Source organism: Pan troglodytes, chromosome 8 (genome assembly GCF_028858775.2).
Source record: "Pan troglodytes isolate AG18354 chromosome 8, NHGRI_mPanTro3-v2.0_pri, whole genome shotgun sequence".
In the NCBI taxonomy this organism is placed as follows: Eukaryota; Metazoa; Chordata; class Mammalia; order Primates; family Hominidae; genus Pan; species Pan troglodytes.
In genome coordinates, this window is record NC_072406.2 from 116,913,028 (window position 1) to 116,931,342 (window position 18,315).

Sequence of the window (18,315 nt, forward strand, 5' to 3'; positions counted from 1 at the left end):
CCTATTTCATATGGAAGTTTGGGCTACTAAGTTAGGGCACAGTCACTTCTATTAGTTTTCTGCTTTCTCTTTTCTCTTAGAGGAAGGCAGCGTAGGGGAGTGGGCAGGCTCTGCAGCCCAACAGATCTTTGATTATAACCTCGGAAAAATTATTAAACCTTTTAGAACTATAATTTCCTCACTTGTAAAATGGGAGTAAGAATGTCTACTTATCAGTATAATTTTGAGGAATGTAAAAATATCACCCCTGTTAAAGGGCCAGCTCCCCACCAGCCAAAGATGAATGCTCAATTGAAGTGAATATCCCTTTTGTGCCTGTCACTCATGCTGCTGTGAACATAGTGAGGACTGGATGAGTGTGGGAATGAATGATGTATTGCGGTTCGGTGTAGATGGGATCTTTGAAGGTAAGATATGGATCTGTTGCTGACATGATTTTTACATCTTAGGACTTTCATCTAGGGATGTATGTTTTGAAGCAGGGCCCGAAAGAAGGAACTGAAGCATTGAGGGATGCATTTAATTCTTTCACCAAAATCTTACATGAATTTACAGATATGTAAACGCTTACAGTGTCGTAGTACACAGCAAGGGCAAGCTTCAGATCTGTTAAAAAATTGGAAATTTCTACCACTTTTGAAGGTCTTAAGTTTAAGCACTGATAAGAATAGAACTTAAATGATTCTGAAAGATCCTGGCTTCTTTGATGTTAAAATGGGAATTGTATTCTCTGAGACCTACTTCCCATTGCCAGCTCACTAAGCAATTGCTCACATTTTCTCTTTTTACTTTATTATATTTTAAGACATTTAAAATATTTTGGTGAGTCATTCTTCTTGGTAATTAGTTGTAGTGATTAGAATAGCTTTTATATTCTAAGGCATTAAGTTTATTTTATACACCTCAACATTATTTTCGGTAATGACCTAGAATTTAACAACGGTTTTGCAAAGATTCTGGCTCTCTGAAGCCAAGAGATGGGGAGACTGTCAGGTGATAGGAAGGGAGGGCCTAAAATCTCCATATTCTGCTTTTATTAGGCAATCAAGATGAGAAAATAGCAAGAAAGAAAAGTTGAAAAGCAGCCACAACAAAGATGAGATTTTATAGGGTTTATACAAAGTTGATTTTTCAAAATCTTGTAATAGTTTTTGGAATTGAGATAATACTTTTAAACCTGAACTGATGGATCTCTTTGGAATTTACAGAAAGAGGTGCTAGGCTATGATTTCCCCAAAAAAGTAATTGACTTATCCTGGGAATAGCCAGGAAGCAGCAAAGCTGGGAAAGTGGGGAGTGTGTAGGACCATGAAATCTGGCTTCCTGATTGGATGGAGCAAAAACAAAGGGAGGAAAGATACTCAGTTTCATCACTGTGTGGTTCAAGAGTCCATTTAAGACCTATTGAGCATCTACAGAATCTGGTTCCCTGAAAAATGAAACATAAACAGAATTTGTTGCTATTAAATACTATGGACAACTTTTGGACATCAAAGAGGTCACCATTCTGGTCGTGGGGCCTGGAGTCATGTGCTCAGAGATCTTGGAGAGAGAGCGTAGAGAGTAGGAGACACCAAATTGAGTTTTTTCACTCTTTCTCTTTCCCTCCTATGGCCCTGATTAGTTTGGAGCATAGGCGAGGCTTCTGTTATCATGAAACCCAGAATGCTGAAGCTTGAACAATATGGAGATTTCTTTCTCTCCAATGTCCAGGTGTAGCTGGGTGGTCCAGAGAGGGGAGATAGTTCTGCTTCACAAGGTCATCCAGAGACCCAGGTTTCATCCACCTTGTTGCTCTACCACCCTCTAAGTTTGTCCTTTTCACATAGTTGAAGCTACTCGTTGTCACATGCATGCTGATAGAGAGACAGAAATTTCTTTTAATGAAGTGACTCAGAAATTGCATGTGTCACTTTCACTCACATTTCACTGGATAAAAAGCAAAACAAACAAAAACTTAGACTCATGGTCACTTCTAGCTACAAGGAAAGTAGAGAAGTCTGTAGCTGTATGGAGACTGAAATTTGGTAGAAGTGGTTCTGTTTCTAAAAGAAAGAGAGGGGATGGGTGAGGGAGGCGAGTTGGTAGTCTCTGTTACAGATCCCAAGACTCTGTTAAGTCAGTGGCTTTCTGATTCTGCTGTGAGGTCCCTTAGGGTTCCTCAGATTTCTCTCAGGAGCTGCCTGTAGGGGAATGGAGAGGCTGTGGGCTGAGCACTGAGCATTGGGATTCCAAACCTCTCCTCAACCAGCTCACCTTGATTTTACCTGTATTATGCATTGGGTTTTCACATAACTTTCCCTTAAAGAAGGTTTTCCTGGGCTGAAATATTTTTGAAAATCACTTCTGTAAGCACTTTCTATAATCCTGTGTGTTGCCCATCACTAGCACTTTTTCCCTTCTCCCTTATTGCCACTCTCCCTTTCTGGCAATCTCTGGGTTGCTGTTTATAGGGAATGCGTTTAATGTTTCTATGTGAGTCCCCAGGCTCATTTATTCACTCAAGCTCTCACTGCAGGTGAGTGACCCCATTTTTTACTTCTGGGTTCTCATGAAAGGCAGTATTATTTTTCTGATCATTTTCTCCTCCAGCTCTTCCTTGGAGAGTTCTCTGCCTCCTCCAGGGCCCAAGGTTTCCTTTCTTGACTAAATTTACTGCTGTCACAGGGATTTCCAGCTCCCTACTAAAGGCTGTTTCAAGCTCCAGAGAAAGACCAGCCCCATCCTCTTTTACCACACAAGACTGAGACCCAAGTCAGCCCTGGAGAACTGTTTTGGGGTTTCTATTCACAAGTTTGTGGAGCTATATCATCCTTTGCCTCCTCTAATTACCTTGTTGGCATAAACGGTTCTATTATTTTAATAATACCTTGAAATTTCTTAGGGCTTTTCAGTTTCCACAGCTTTTTCACATGGATCATCTGACTTGATTCTGACAAGTGTCTAGAAGATGAGCATCTCTAGAATGCGAATTTTGAAGATGAGGAGGCAGGTGCTTTGCAAAGATGAAGGAACCTGGCCCAAGGCCATATGAGCACTAAGTGGCCAAATTAGGATTTGAATTTCGTTCTTCCAGCCTTACATTTCATGTTCAGAAACTCTTGACTATATGAATTGTAGAGAGCATGAAACAGGTTGTTGAAAGTTTCATGATTTTTGCTTCACAGGAGGGGCCCAAAGCAAATGTTAGTTTTCTTCCTTCCTTATTCTAACTGATACTTTGGTAAGGTGCCCTCACTTGCATGATTTTATATATTCTTCACAGTAGTCCTGGGAGTAGGCAGGGTGGCTATGGTTATCTGCATTGTACAGGTAAAGATACAGAGGCCACGATAGAGGAAGTGACTCTACCACTGTCACACAGTTAGCAGTAAAACCCATCAACCAGGGCATAGTGCAGTCCTGTTCCATGAGCTGAGCTGCATCGTGGAAGTAGGATCTTAATGCATTTATTTTGAAAGTTGATATTCAATCTTCAGAAGTCAACAAAACTCCTGGCAGAGATAGAATAAGATTTGGAGATTTGATACCATTTAGGAAACCAGAATAGATGCCACATTATCTGGCATGAGTTGGGCAAACTTACTTGATTTCAACTGGAAAGACTGGTGATGGACTGGCTGGTTGGTGTGAGCCTCCTGTGTGCCTTAGGAAAGGGTGGACTCTAGATACTCTGAGGTTTCATTCATTCACTTGTGCATTGATGTTATCTAGTCACTCAAATAAGTGGAGTTTAGATAAGTAGATCCATGAGAGAAGACAAATCATGAGTGTCACCCTTAGTTGATTCTCAGATATTGCATAGAACTGACTCAGCTTTCTAATACACCTCACTCACACATAATGAACACCCATCTGTCACTCAGTGAGTCATCAAGGGGCCATAAGCCATGGACCCTGCACTTCAGTTGCTTACCCTTGAGTAGAAGGAAGGAGACATGTACACAAATAACTAATACAATGAGAATGTTATTGGGGTTATAGGAGAGATGCAGATGCAAATTGTCTTGAGAACACAGAGGATGGGAGTAATTCCAGTTGAAGGGCCTGGGAAGCTTTCATGGAGGAGGAACCACATGAAATAGCTTGACTAATTTTGAGAGGGTGACCGAAAGTCATCCAAGCCTCAAGAAGGAACATGAGCAAAGGCTCAGAAATGGAAAAATGCAAGGAATAGTTAGGAAATCTCAAATTTTCACATGTTGTTTGAAAGTGGTTTTGGCTAGAAGAGTGTGGAAGATATTTTTTTTTAAAAGGTGGGTTGGAGTCAATTTCATGAAATTGGAGGTGGGGCCAAAGAGTCACCCTGAGGAGTCAGGATTTACCATGGGAGGTAGTAGGGAGAAATGTCAGTTTCCAAGTGGTGGGTGATAGAATTTGACAAGGCTTGAGGATGGATACCAGTTGTAACTACTCTTCTTGATGTTGGGATCTAGGGACATCCAGAGTAGGGAAGGGACCTGATGCAAGTAAAAGCCACAGCACCCACTCTCACATTTCCCCTGCCTTCAATTCCTGTCATTTCCCAGCCTTCTCATGTTCTTCATGCTTCAGTTTGTGGTTCCAGGTTTCCTCTCTTCATACCTCACACTCTCTACCCTTGCACAAACTCTCTTCTTCCTGTTCTTACTTTCCCCTCTTTACTTATTCTTTTCTTTCTTTTTCTCTTTTTCTCTCTTGCATGTGTAAGTCTTAGTATTTTGTAAACCCCTATGTCAGATATCCTGCTTCTCTTCCTACAGATTATCCTGGTCTGCATTATGAGGCCCATGGAATGGAGCAAGTGTTGGGAGATAAGTTTGGAATATTTGGGGGTTAATATTTTTGGCCACTTTTTTACTTTTTGTAAAGTAAGCCAAGTTATCCTTAGCTTACAGATGAGAAAGCAGAAGCACAGAGAGGCCAAGTGTCCTTCCTAAGACCACAAGGCTAGTAATTTAGAAAGCCAGGAATCTAAACAGGATATTCCTGACTAAACACCTATACTACATCTTTCCACCATTCTAGCTGTCTCCTCTGAGTGTCCTTCCTTTGTGCCCAGAGGGTAAGTTTAGGCATAGAGAAGTTTGAAGACCAGTTACAGGTGACACAATAGGATTATGGATAGTGGCTTCAAAAAAACAGCAGCATAATGTCTCTGAATGTGACTTATGATGCTGTAAGTTCTAGAACCCTCTTCAGTTGGGGTGACATGAGAGTAATCATGGTAGTGGCATTGTAAATCAAAACAATTGCTTTGGAAGCCAACGTTGCAAGATGTACCCAAAGCCACAACATTGTTTATTACCTTTGACTAAGTAATATTACACCTTGGAATTTATCCTAGGGACTTGTTCAAAACTGAAAATATGCTAAATGCATAAAAACACATTAAAAGGGAAATAACGTAAGTTTTGTTTCATAATAACAATAATGACTGCTTTGAAGGCTTTGTGGAAAAATGAGAATATATTAATAGGTTAGTTGTCAACAAAAAAGTAGTTTAAAATGGTATATGTACTTGATCCTAACTCTGTACAAAGGTCTACATTTTGTCCAACTACAAAGAAATCATAAAGATAGGAACAGTTGTAAGAGGCTAGTGTGATTATGGGTGACCTTTTCTTTCTCCTACAAATTATCTTGGATGTTTTGTGGTTTTCATAATGAAACACATGGAAGAGAACTAAGGGGTGTTTGCCATTTTAGGGTTTACTCTGAGCTGTTGAGATCTCCCTTTCCATTTTGGATGGTGACACATTCTGGAAAACTTTCTGGACCTTGGGGAATTTTTGGGAAGAACCAGATTCTTTAGAGTACATCCTAACGTAGCCCAAATGTTTTCTTCTTGCATTCAGAATGCCTCTGGGCTAGGATGTGGATTCCCAGGAAGCGTTTTCAGACCCTTGTGGACTGTTGCTTTTAAGAAATGGTCTGCTCTTTATAATCTCTTCACTAAGCTCCTTGCTCTGTGTGTGTGTGTGTGCGCGCATGTGTATGTGTGCATGTGTGTGCATGCATGTGTGTGCATGCACATGCATTTTGTACGAAAACATACCACTTTTTATTCCATTTTCAGCTGAGTGACAATATGGTACATTCTGTTTGGGGATTCCTTGGCCCATGGAGAGGTCTTGAGGAATTCATGAACACCCGGATATGAAGTGGAAATTTTTATGTGAATACGTTATATATTTCTTTGGAGAGAGTATCTGCCATTTAATCATTTCCTTTAAGAGTTCTTAAAACCTCTAAATTTAAGACAAACATGAACTATCAGGGCAAGGTAAAAAATAGAGGTTACTAAACTGGAGGACATTGGAAGAAGAAAGAGATGAGTGGCTTTCTAGAAGTCTAAGAATCCTACGTTTAGAGCGTCTCAGGTTGTGGGGGAGGGTGGAGCAGCATCCATTCTCCAAGTGCTTTCTTCACCTCTTTTCTCTTTATTTTTTTGAAACGTGAGGCTGATTTTTGTAGTTGAACTTCTTGAATATGAGGGTGACAGCTCAAAAGCTAAAATCATTCTGTGGCTTCCAACACTTGCTGCTCTCCCAGCTTGTAACAGATGGATTCATAGCGATGATTCCATAGAATGTGATGCATGAGGGAGTTGTCCTCACACCAGAAAAAAAGGCTTCGTAATTTACTTTCAAATCTGGTTTTGAGTGAGGGCTGGAAGGCCTGCCTCTGCCATGATACGAAATGGATTCCCAGGAAGGGGTATGGCTCAGTTGTCTGACCTTTACAGCATATTTAAATGTATATTATGGTGTTCACAGTCGTAAATAATATAGCTAAGGTTATGCACAGGGGAGAGCTGAGGGAAACATTTGCAGTAAAGCTGTGGGCTGCCCTGGCGGGAAGACAGGCACTTGGCTTTGAACTGGAATTTGGAATCTGGGTGGGGGGAGTGAGAGCAAATATTTTCCAAATGGTTGCCAGTTGCTTTGGCACCAACAGAACTAGGACTTCTGAAGCAGAAGAAGCAGGATACGTTCTGCTTTTGTGAGTTGGTGAAGGACATCAGAGTGGATCTTCATTTATCCATTTACCAAGGATTTATTTAGCAAGTACTATATTCTGGACACTAGGGGCTGAGGATGTAAAGACAGGGCTTTTGCTTCAAATAGTAAACAAGAAAATAGTGGATAGAAATAAATAAATTAGGATAATGTGTAATACAGGAGAAGCATGCATAGAGCACAGAGATAGCATGAAAAGGAATGGCTGACTCTAAATGGGGGCAACAGGGAACAATGAAAATATGGAGGTAAATGTATGATTTGGGTTTTGAAGGATAGGCATTCACCTGTAATGGATGATGGGAAGGACATTCAGATGGAGGGAAAAACATGTGTGAAGGCCTGGAATCAAAAAAGAGAATGAGGCATTGAGTAAAGGCAATTTGCAGTTGTTTCCATGTAAATGAGATGGTGGAAACCATCAGTAGATAAGGAGACTGGAGCCCATCATAAAGAAGCTCTATCAGCCATCTTATGAAGGTAAATTAACTAACATCTACTGAGTATTTACATCAGTTATTCTACTGAATACTTTGATGTGCACAATCCTATGAAGCAGATACTAGAATTATCCCATTTTACAGTTGAGGAAGTGGAGGCTCAGAGAACAGAGAATGAAGTAACCTGTCAAAAGTCACACAGCAGAAATGGACTGCTGGTAACTTGAAGACGTGCTGGTGATAGAAATAGAAGTAAATGGATTTGAGAAATATTTCGACGGCAAAATCAACCCATTGATTGCGTTGGCTATAGTAAAATGAGGGAGAAAGCAAGGAAAGATTTAAGAATGATTTTTCATTTTTTGTCATATGAAATGGGAAGGATAGTCATGCCATTCACAGAACAGTAGAGGTTTTGGGAGGTAGAACATGGGTTCAGTTTCAAATGTCTTGAGTTTTAGATACCTTTAGGATATACAAATAGGATTTAAAAGCTGAAATAGTAGCCTATTTGTCATTCATCTCCCAAGACTTAGTGTCTTAATTAGTTGCCTAAGAGTTCTGTGAGTTGGCAATTTTGGCTGGGCTCAGCTGATCAGTTGTTCTGGTCTTGGTTGGGATTCCTCATACATTTGTAGTCATGCCCATGCCAGCTAACTGGCCCTGCTCCTGGGGGTTGGCTGGCTGTCAGCTGGGGTGCTAGGGAAGCCAGACATGTGTCTCATCCTCCAGCAGGCTAGCCCAGGCTTGTTCTTGTGGCTAGGCATGGTTCTCAAGGAGCAAGTAGAAACATGCAATGTCTCTGGAGACCTGGACTCAGAACTGTAACACCATTGTTTCTGTCATATTGTTTTGGGCAAAACAAGTAAAACGCCAACCTATATTTAAAGCCTGGGGTGATTGACTCTTGATGGAAGCTCAAGTCACAACAGGAAATGAGTGTGGTTGCAGGAATGTGTGACATCATGGCCACTGCTGCAGTTGGCCACACCTGTTCTCCAAGCGGGACTGCTTTATAGTTTAGAGCACATCTTGTACCACCTTCCAGCTCTTACTCATGACGTCTCCATCCTCATTTAATGAGCATTATTTGGTCGTCTGTTGTGTGGGATAGCTACTCTACTAGTTGCTTGGGGATACAGAAATGAATAAAACGTACTCCCAGCATATGAAGTTAAGGATGGTCATGTAGCCTGTTAGTGGTGAAAGTGAAGTTGCTCATCGAGCCACAGACTGTACACAGTGTCCTTTATTTGACGTTCTCCTGATGTAACCATGTTGAAGCCTCAGCCCCCTGGGATAGGGGCGGCTTCCTGGAGCTTTGCATGAAATGTGTCACCCACCAGTGGGATGGACTATTTCTGAACATGCTTCCGACAGAAAGCATGTTCTTGTTTAAGCAGAGCCATATGCCACATCTTGAATGTTAAAATTTAGCCACCACTGAGTCATCTAGAGATGAAATAAAGGTTATGAGATTTTAAAAGCAGAAATAAAGGATTTTCACCTCTATTTTTATAATAGTTTTTTTCTGAATATAAAAGAAATAGGAGTATCTGTTGTAAGAAATTAGAAAATCTGAAAACATATAGTGAGGGAAACAGAAATGGCCTGTCACGCACTGGTGATTATGTTAACATACGTGTACATTTATTTTGTAAAATTAGATGAACACTTTATATAAAGATTTATATTTAACATTGTCATCATATAGTGTGTATATTTTTTAAACACTTGTTAATGGTATATGTACTGTTTTATGGATTGCATTTTACACTTAACATTATACAAGTAGACATTTCAATATTGTAAAGTAAAATGTAGAAATATAATTTCAGTCTCATCATATTAAGTAGTACAGTTTAATTATACGATTATTTGGCTGTTTATGTTGTTTCTGATAATGTGCTATTATAAATAATGCTTTATGACCTTCCTGAAACCTAAATCATGTGGGCATCTGATTATTTCTGCTGTACATAGTCTTAGAAGTGGAAATACTGGGCCAGAGGGTGTAAGTGTTTTTAAAAGATTTCCGATAGCTATTGGGAATTTACTTTGCTGAAAGGTGGTATAGCAGTTACATACTTGTCATCTGATTTTCTTTGCCTTGAGAACTATCTGGGTGGCTATTGTGGAAACTTTCCTAGCAAATATTTGTTTATTTATTGTTTGCTTCATTCACTTATTCATTTATTCAGTAAACATTTATAGAGCGATAGTGCCTAGGGAGAAATTAAAATGTCTAATTACACAATATTATGCATTTTTCAAAACTCATAGAGATGTATACCACAAAGAGTGAATTGTACTGTATGTAAATTTAAAAAACAAAATTCTAAAAATGATTAAGAAAAGCCCATTGCTTCAAGGAACTTAAAATCCAGGGAAAGAGATAAGACATGCACGTAATAATTATAACACAAAACAACATATTAAAAGTACCATATAGGAAGGGAAAATATTTACTGGTACATTTCGTGTGCCAGGAACTGGACCAGATATTTTACACATTCATTCATTTGTTCATTTCCTGGGAATACAAAGATGAAAAACCTGAGTGCCTGTTCTCAAAGAGGTCCCAGCTTCATGGGAGTGGGACCTGCAAACAATCAACCACCACCATGATAATTACTCTAAGTTGCACATGCAAGAGAACAGAACTTGCCTGAGGGAGTTGAGGCTGGTTTCTGAGAAGAGAGGGAACTTGCCAGGAGACATGAAGGAACACAGTGCTTTGCCTCATTTACTCCTCACAGTTGCCTGGTGAGGCAGAGCTTCCACACTTATTTTACACAGGAGGAAATGGAAGCTATAGAGCTTAAGTGAAGTGTCTTGCCGAAGGTCACACAGCAGAAAAGTGGCAGAGCCACAAATTTTGCCTAGATATGTGCTTTCTGTCCTAGTCACTAGATCCCTAGAGAGGGACTGGAATTTAGGATAAGCATTGCAGGATGGGGAGGAAGTAGCTCTGGAGTAACCCAAGACCAGCATCTCATGGGGAGAGGTTCATACGCAGGGAGTCAGGTCAGAGACCAGAGGCTCATTTAGCGGAGCGGTGCAGGGTAGATGATGGTGGCAGCCAGATAGCAGACAGCCTTACATTCTCGGCTGAAGGCTATGGACTTTTGCAGGCAGGGAAATGATTGATGTTTTGAGAACAAAGGAATGGCCTGCCAAGAGATGTGCATCAGAAAACATCAATCTGGTCTCAATATATGTTATTTGGGTGATGGATACCCTGAAAGCCCTGCTTGACTATTATGCAATCTATGCATCTAATGAAATTATACGTGTGCCCCATACATTTATATAAACAAAAATAAAAGGAATTGACAACCTAGAAAAAACAAAGAGGAATGAATAAATGGAAATGCCAAAGAGAAAAAAAATAACTTGGTAGTAGCACCCTGAAAGGATCCAGATGAAGGGTAGACAGAGATTTCCATCTCTCTTGGAGAACTCTCCTGTTCAGTGGTAGCACACCTAGAATGTCAGAGTAAGGACACAGTGCATCTTAGTCCAGTGATCACTTCCCCACTAACTAGGCCCCATCCTTAGTTATTCCCAGGATTTTGTTTCCTTATTCCAGCAGTTGCGTATCTAAAATGTCAGAGTAAGGACGCAGTACACCTTAGCCCAGTGATCACTTCCTCACTAGTTAGGTCCATCCTTAGTTATTTCCAAGATTTTGTTTCCTTTATGAATCCTGTCAAAATAGTAGACAAACTGAGACCTAGCTTTTGTTGTATTATTTCAGTTAAAGCAAATAAACAAAACCTCTTCTACTCAAATATCATTTCCTTTGCCTTTTCTACCTCTACTTCCAGCTGGCGATTCCAAAAATAAAAAGCTTTGTTTCCTCAAATAATAACAATGCACAATGTTGGAATATTCCAGTGAGTCATACATTGGTAGTCACACACAGGGATGGGGGCGACTTTAACCTGAAAACTCCAGCCCCTAATGGGCCTTTCCCATTGGAACCAGGTTTTACTCTTAAGGGCCTGGGTGGAGCTTGGGCCCTAAGCGTGGGCTATAAGCAGGGGCTGGATGAGTAGACCGCAAGGCAGTGCTGTGGAGTCTAGCTTGGAAAGGTAAACATCCAGAGCCAGTAGAGCTCAAAAGCTCTCAAAGGGTAACCAGAGCAGTATTTGGAGGAAGTATGCACCAGTTTCATCCCCATGTCCTTCTTGAAGGGGATGCTGTGGGTGGATCATGGGTATATGGATTTTAAGTCTTTAAGAATCAGAATGTAGAGCCCACCTATTTCTTTTCTGTGGCACTGCAATTTGCCCCCAGCTCTAACTTCAAAACACAGGGCCTTGGTCTTTAGTTCCAAAATCATCTTAGGATAGTTTTCTTACTCCATGGCCTACTGGGCCCTGGCCTGCTTCACCATTTTTTCAACTTCATCTCAGATTTATCCACCACCCTCCAGGCTCCCTGACTTTCCTTTGGTCTCTTAAATGTGCCAAAGTATTTTCAGCTTCAGGGCCTTCACTGCTGCTATTCCCTGTGAGCACAGTGCCTTTCCTTTTGCTCTTCCTCAAGTGACCAGACAGTTCCCACAACCCGTTCACCATCTGCTAAGGGTGTTTGTGACTTCACATTGTGAAAGGTATCCTCACTTTATTATTCTCTAATTCAGGAAACTTCATTGCAATTAGAGATCATATATTTATTTTTTTGTTTAGTTTACAAGACTCAGTCACCCCTACGACTAGATTTTATGCTCCATGAATTTAGGGCTGGCCTATTTTATGTACTAATATACTAATCTACATACTCAGTTCAGTGATGAGATCACAGAAGGGGCTTTAGTAACATTTGTGGAAGGATTGAACCTGGGTCATTTCCTTACCGTAGCCTTAGCAACTCATTTCCAGTGTGCTGGGTGCATGTATAGGACAGAACAGGGTGGCTCTCTGCTCTACAGCGTTGGGTCTAATGGCCTGTCCCACACCCCTTAGCCTCTCTTCATGGGTTGGTTGGAGCTGATGGCGCCAAATGAGAAGATCCCACTGAAGATGCTCCAGGGGCTGGCAAGAATCACTTTAAAGAAAAATAATCTATCTCTTCCATGAAATGAAAATAGTAACCAGGACGATAATGTTTTCATGGGTTTGAGAAAAAAAAAATTTCTTCCACCATTGTCGTGATCATTTTGGAAATTCTAAAATCTGTTTCTCTGGGCAAAGAAAAAATTTATCTCACTGATGAAGTATATTTAAGGGAGTTTTCTTTTCTTTTTTTTTTTTTTTTGCCAGGGGGTGTGGTCTTTAAGAATAGTTTAGGAAGACTTATGTTTTTTTCCCCCTATTCCAGAGTCACTTTGCAACTTAAGTAGAAATTCCTATATGTTCTCTCATCTCTTAATCATGCACAGACTCTTCTAGAATATCTCTTATCTGAATAGCTTCTAAGGGGCTAGTCACTCACAGCAGTGGAATGGGCAGTGTTTGGAGTCTCAAGACACAAGGGGGGAGTTAAATCAGCTTTTCTTTTTGTGGAAAATGGGGTTCAGTGACCTGCCTTCTGTTTCCTCTCTCTCTTCCTACCTGCAGTGAGTAGTATTACTAGCCTTTTCTATATTCTTTCCCTCCGATCTTCCTGCTCTTCTTTCCCACTCCAAAGGCACATGCCATGCAAAATATTTGAACTAGACCCTCCTCCAAAGCCCAGCTTTTACACTGACTCACCCTCAGCAACCCTGAACTAAGACTCCATGTTTCAACTGTCTTTGTCATTCCTGATCAGCATGCCTCTGTGCCTTCATAGACGTTGTCCCCTTTCCCTGGAATTTTGCTCCATTCCTATCTCCCGCCAATGCCTGTCTCTATGTGTCAGACCCCTATTCATCCTCTAGAACTCAACTTGGACATCACTTTCTCCTCCTGGAAGCCTGCCCTGATTGTCAAATTCTGTTCACTGACAGTACCTCACGCTTTCCCAGACACTCTCATTATATTGTCATAATATGTTTACACATCTAACTGACTAAATGTGAAATACTCTGGAGGTTGGGCAGGACTGGGTCAAATTTATCATTTGCATCATTAGGACATAGTAGATACCACTTATTAATTAATGGATGTGGAGAGCATTTTATTTGCTTCAAGACGTATGCCAAAATAAAACACAGCAAGCTAGTTATTTGTACTTCAGCTCCCATTTTTAAGTCTTCTCACATTATTATATATTACAAATATAATTGGTAGTTAGGATCCTTCCTTTCTGTTTATCTTTATTGTCAAGTCCTAACTGAGCCCCAGTGTGTGAATGAGAGCCTCAAAGATGCTCTCTGTGGATAGAAGTGGAGGAAGAGGGAAGACACAATCCCTGTTCTCAAGAAGCTTGCAGTCTGAAGGAGGAGAAAAGACAAACAGCACTGATGGAAGGAGGACACCTGTGCCTGATTACTGCTGTTCTGTCAGTGAAACCCCAGAGATTTACAGTCACTTATCACCACTGTAAAGAACAATGTGAAAGTCAGGGCCAGGTGCGATGGCTGATGCCTCTAATCCCAGTACTTCAGGAGACCGAGGCCAGTGGATCCCTTGAGCCCAGAAGTTTCAGACCAGCCTGGACAACATGGTGAAACCCTGTCTCTACTGAAAATACAAAAGTGGTGGCACACGCCTGTAGTTCCAGCTACTAGGAAGGCTGAGGAGGTGGGATAACTTGAGCCCAGGAGACGAAGGTGGCAGTGAGCCAAGATCACACCACTGCACTCCAGGCTAGGTGACAGAGCCAGACCCTGTCTCTCAAAAAAAAAAAAAAAAAAAAGTCACCCACTGGGTATCTTGGAGCATAACATTATCGGGCACATTTAAATATAAATAAAGATTTGACATTGAGATACAAATTCACCACACTCCTAATTATTCAAAAATATTATTCTATCTTGATTGTCACCCATATACTTTTGTGCACATGGGAAATGCACCCATGTGCATTTCCACAATGACATACTAAATAGACACACTTTTTTTTAAGGTAGGCTTCAGGCAAAATCAATACATAAAACAAAAACAGTTTTTCATGATGCATTTAACTTTATAAGATATAATCTCATTAATACCAAGTGCCAGTTTATCAGTGGACACGTATGTATTATTTCTATATAGCTGTAATAAGAATGAGCATACTTTTTGCTGTAATTAATAACTTCTGTATATTCATACATTTTTTTCCCCATAAGACCATGTAGTTCCAGTTTTCAATTTGTAGTAATGATGTAGAATCTATCATAGAATATGCTATTAATTGCTTGAATATGTCCCTGCTATTGGTTATTTAGGTTGCTTAATTGCTTTTTCTCCCTGTGAGGGATAGCACTGTTATAAATATTTCCATACAAATAGCTTTTTTTCTTTTTCGCTTTTGAATTATTTCCATGGAATATAAGAGTATATTACCTAAAGTGGAATTAGCAGGTTAATGGGCATAAATAGCTTTGTCATTCTGCCAGAATGCTCCCTGGCAGGTCTAGGCCAGCATACAGTATTCCCAGGAGGATATGGGAATATCTGTTTCTTTATAATATCCTTAAATTTCATAACTTTGAAATGAATTTTCACTAATTCAAATGGCATTTTGGCATTTCAGAAATGATTTAATTTGCTTTTCTTTAATCTGCTGAAAGCAAGATGCCAGGCCTTTTTTCAGCATTGGTTCACTCTCTACATTTCTTCATGTATAAACTCCCTGTCCTTGTATTTCAGAGATCATCCTGCTTTGGTGGGTCTTAGACTAACAAATGGTTATCTTTTCTGATATAAGGAAAAATAGAATGTGCCTTATCACTTTGCTAATTATTTTTCTTTGTCCTGCAGCATATTTTCACATTACACAAATTACACCTATCACAGGTACACCCAAGTGCAGGAAGTTGGTGGTTTTAGTGAATTAGTAGCTATTCCCATGGAGCCAGTCAGGGGCTGGCGTCTGTTCAGCGCACCTTCCAGACTCATCAGACTTTTAAAAACCACTTTGTGGTGAGGAAAGAGGGAGGGCTTAGAGGTCCCAGCTCTGCTGCTGTGTGACTGGGGAGGTTCCTTAGCCTCTTTGAGCCTGAGCTTCCTCAGCTGAATCATTGGAAACAAAACCTAGCTTGCAGAATCATTTGGAACATAAGTTGGTGCTGCTTAGAGTGGTCTCTCCTTACTTTCACTTCCTTCTACTTGTTCCATCCTTCTCTTCTCTCTCTTTAAGACCAACAGGGAATACAGCTGCTAGAGTTTGGAGGGAGGCCAAGCCTTCAGCCCAGGCACCCAAGAGTTCACCATGCCCAGAGCCTGTATCCACCTTCGTGGACCCAGCTTCCTGGCTTCTGGGGCAGCACAGTGTCTGTTCCCCTCAAGCCCAAAGGAAGTTTGTTGTTTCCAACACCCAGACAGCCTCAGTACTTTCACCAACTTGGAAGCGGTGGATCTACAGTCATCTTGAAGGGGCCCACACTACTTATGAGCACATTTCATGAGAGACCTGGCCAAGGAGGAAGATATGGCCCATGGATTTCCTTTCCAGGAAATTAAGGGAAACTACCCCTTATTTAGTACCTAATAAGGGCTGCTGACACATTATCTCAATTTTCAATTGGCAATCATAGGAGTCACTGTTTTTTTCCTTTTCTCCTCCCTTCCCTGCCTCCCTCCTCCCCCCTTTTCCCCCTTCTCCCCTTCCTCCCCCCTCCTCTTCCTCCTTCCCCCTCCTCCTCCCCCTTCCCCCTCCTCCTCCTCTTCCTCCTCCCCCTTCTCCTTCTTCCTCCTCTCCTTCTCCCTCCTCTCGCTTCTCCCTCCCCCTCCTCTTCCCCTTCCCCCTCCTCCTCTCCTTTCCCCCTCCTCTCCCTTCTCCCCTCCCCCCTCCCCCCTCCTCCTATCCCCTTCCCTTCTTCCTCCTCTCCCTCCTTTTCTCCCCTCCCCCTCCTCCTTCTCTCCCCTCCCCCCTCCCCCTCTTCCCCTTTCTTTTCCCTTTTTTCCCTCTTATTTTCCCTCCCCTCCTCCTCTTCCCCTTTTTTGTTGGCAGGCAAGTGAGTAAGGGGGTGAGCAGATGAAGAAATCAGTCAGGGGGGATCAGTGTTTTTGCTCATGGTCACACAATAGGAAGTACAGAGCTAAGATTTGAACTGAAATCTGTCTGAACTCAAAGTCCACGTTCTTTCTGCCAAGCATGCTGGCCCTGAGATTATCCCTTTCCACCTCTTAGAAGCTTTCCCTGAGCTTTCTACCACACATTACCTTCCTTCGCGTCCGTCTTTCTTTGAGATTTACCAATCATGTCACCAATTGAACACTTCTCATTTAATGCCTTGAATGATTAAACATATTTGGCCTGCAGGTTGCCCTATCTACGTAGGTCTGTATACACACACACCTGTGCACACTTGGTTAGTCAGGACACTGCTGTGTGTTCTGCTCCAGGAAACTTTCCTACTGGCTCACCTCCCCTCACTTCTTTCTGTAATTCATGTACTGAGCTGGTGGCAGTTGTTTGTAAATGTGACCCAACCTCTTGACAAAAGTGCATGTCTCCAAGAGTGTGTGTCTGACCCAAGTTAAGCCAATTGGAATCCCTTCCTAGGAATTGGAGGTTAGGAACAAGAGAGAGCACAATTTTTCTTCTCTTTCTTTCTTCTCCTCCCTCCCTCCCTCCCTCCCTTCCTTCCTTCCTTCCTTCTTTCTCTCTTTTTTTTTTGGAGCTGGTCCTCTAGCATGTGAATCTTAAGAGGTGGGGAGGGCCCAAGGGGTGCCAGGTAGACTCGGGGAGAGGTGGGTGGAGCCTCCCTTCAAAAGAAGAGATATGAAGAGGGTCCTGTAGGCTCCCAGTCCTGCATTAGTCCTTTCCTGAGTCACAGCTGCAGCCCTGTCCTTGGCTACTACAGGATCCCCTGCTTTTCTGTGCCTCCCTCTACTCTGAGCTTATGTCAGTTCCACAGGGCCCCTTGCTTGTCTTCAGAAAGATTCCAACCCCTGTTGCCCTGGGTTCTGCCAGCTGAATGTGGGATTTTCTGATTATTATCAACCTACCTGAAGAGTAATCGTGGGTTCCAATTGAGAAATTTGCAGAGGTGTGAACTTGAACCATACCTGCTTCTAAGCTGGTGTGTAGGGATGAGTGCACTTCTCAGTGGGCCTAGCTAAGTACGGCATTCATGTCCGTGTGGGACTTTTTGTTTTTTCTGCTACTTTTTTACATGGTAGCTTTTTGCCTTATGATAAAAACAAAATGAAGTGAAACAAAACTAAATTCAGACTTAATAATATCCATCCAAGCTGGAGATAAAATGAGTGAAAATGGAAAAGGTTAATAACTAGGTCATGTTTCATGATGGAAATGTGATTGGAGAAAAGGCCAGGGGGGTGACAGACTTTTTTGTATTTGAGGTTTTGTGGATTTGCAGGAATCTCAATGTCACTTGAGAACTCTGAGGGGGTGCACGTCAGTGTGTACAAGATTCACCTGGATAGCCTATAAAATGCAGATTTCCAGGCCCTGCTCCCAGAGTGTACATAATGCATGAAAGCTAGGGACCAGGGTCTGTGTTTTTAAGTAAGTTTCTCAGATGAGTCTGGCTCAAGGGGTCTGTGAGTCACACTTTGACAGATTCTTACCTGTTGTATATTACATTGATCTGTATCTGTTTGTCTGTCTATAGGTTCCCATGTATCTTCATCTCTTTCTCTCTCTCTCTCACTCTCCCACCCACACACATATCCACTCTTTCAGTAAGCTCCTCACATCTCCTCCTCTCATATGCCCACAATACCCGATAAATCCTTTGCACATTTCATGTGCCAGGTAAATGCTTGCTGGTTCTATTATTCCTCAGCTGTTATTCTGGGATGAACTTTTCCTTGGAGCAGGGCCAC

The 18,315-nt window shown here is 41.5% G+C and overlaps 1 protein-coding gene across 1 annotated transcript in view; it reads left to right on the forward strand.

Moving 5' to 3' along the window:
* Positions 1 to 18,315, forward strand: part of SORCS3 (sortilin related VPS10 domain containing receptor 3) — a 617,030-nt gene that overhangs the window by 158,689 nt on the left and 440,026 nt on the right. The window lies entirely within an intron of this gene.